Below are 2,124 nucleotides of genomic sequence, written 5' to 3'. Positions count from 1 at the left end.
AACTGCAACACGAAAAAAGAATCCAAAAAAATGAGGATAGTTTAAGGTGCCTTTGGGACAACATCAAGCATGACAGCATTCGCATCCCAGGGGTACCAGAAGGAGAAGAGAGAGAGCAAGGAATTGAAAACCTATTTGAAAAAATAATGACGGAAAACCTATTTGAAAAAATAATGACGGAAAACTGGTAAAATAAATAGACATATAAGCCCAGGAAGCACAGGGTCTCAAACAAGATGAACTCAAAGAGACCCACACCAAGACACATCCTAATTAAAAAGCCAAAGGTTAAAGACAAAGAGAGAATTGTAAAAGCAGCCAAAGAAAAGCAGTCAGTTACCTACAAGGGAGCTCTCATAAGACTATCAGCTGATTTCTCAACAGAAGCTGAAGGCCAGAAGGATTGGTACCAAATACTTAGAGTGATGAAAAGCAAGGACCTACAACCAAGATTACTCAACCCAGCAAAGCTATCATTTAGAATCAAAGGACAGATAAAGAGCTTCCGAGACAAGAAAAAGCTGAAGGAGTTCATCGCCATCAAGCCGGTATTACAGGAACTGTTGGAGAACAAGAAAAAGCTAAAGGAGTTCATTGCCACCAAGCCGGTATTACAGGAACTGTTGGAGAGATTTAAGAAGGAAAAAATATGTATCAAAAATATGAATAATAAAATGGCAATAAGTACATCTACCAACAGGTACTTCAAATGAAAAAGACATAAGGCAGCTGAATGGATAAGAAAACAAGACCCTTATATAGGTTGCCTACAAAAGACTAACTTCAGATCAAAGACATACAAAGATGGAAAGGATTGTATAAAGATACTTCATGAAAATGGAAATGAAAAAAAAAATCTGAGGTAGCAACACTTATACGAGACAAAAAAGACTTTAAAAGAAAGGCTGTAACAGGAGACAAAGAAGGATCCGGTAATCCTACTTCTGGGTATTTATCTGAAAAAACCTAAAATATGACTTTGAAGGGACAGGTCATCCCTATGTTCATTGCAGCATTATTTACAAGAGCCAAGATATGGAGGCCACCTGGGTGTCCATCAACGGACGAACGGATAAAGAAGAGGTGGTATGTATGTACAATGAGACAATGGAATATTACTCAGCCATAAACATAAGTCAATCAGTAAAAGAAATCTTTACGTCTGCAACAACATGGGTGGACCTAGAGGGTGTTTTGTTGAGTGGAGTGAGTCAGAGAAAGACAAATGCCACATGATTTCACTTACAATGTGGAATCTAAAGGACAAAATAAATGAATAAAACAACAAACTCATAGTGAACATTTGGAGGGTTACCAGATGGGAGAGGTGAGTAAAAAAGAGGGAAGGGATTAAGAAATACAAATTGGTCATTACAAAATAGTCATGGAGATGTAAAGTATAGCGTAAGGAATATAGTCAATATTGTAATAAGTATATATGGTGTTGGATGGGTACTAGACTTATCGGGGTGACCATTTTTTATGTTATATGGATGTCTAATCACTATGTTGTATACCTGAAACTAATATAATATTGTAGCCAACTGCAATTAAAATTAAAAATATTAAAAGAGAATATGTCTGATTTGTGGGATTACAAGAGATTCCTCCCTTTGCTTACTATTACCTTTGATTTTTCTATGATCAAGACATTAGTTGTAGAATGAAAATATTATTACTTAGAAAAACAGATTTTATAACACTTGTTTAAAAAAAATCAAGCATACTGCTAATGGATGTTGAGGAAAATTGTAGCCCACGGCACAGGTCACATGGGTTCTGCCACTGCAGGAATGAACATGGCCACCACCGCGTACCTCAGCGCCAAGTACCGAAAACCCTCAGACGAGACTCATGGGATCTTGGTTCCAGTCCTAGTGATGCTGGTCTGTGTGTTCTTCAGTGAGTGTCTAATCACTCTGAGCTTCAGTTCTCCCAACTATAAAATGGGGTGTCTGATAGGCCTTTGCAGGGTTGTTAGAAACTGAGTGAAGTTTTCGAAGTTTTGTGCAACATCAATTTCCACGGCTGTCAATCCGTCAATTATGCGCTAGACCTTCCGGCCCTAGAAATGGAGTCGGGGACTGTCCTGGGCGCTGTAGGACCGTTAGCACTCCCGACCTC

The sequence above is a fragment of the Pteropus alecto genome, unplaced genomic scaffold (assembly GCF_000325575.1).
Source record: "Pteropus alecto unplaced genomic scaffold, ASM32557v1 scaffold5, whole genome shotgun sequence".
NCBI lineage: Eukaryota > Metazoa > Chordata > Mammalia > Chiroptera > Pteropodidae > Pteropus > Pteropus alecto.
This window is presented reverse-complemented; position numbering follows the sequence as displayed.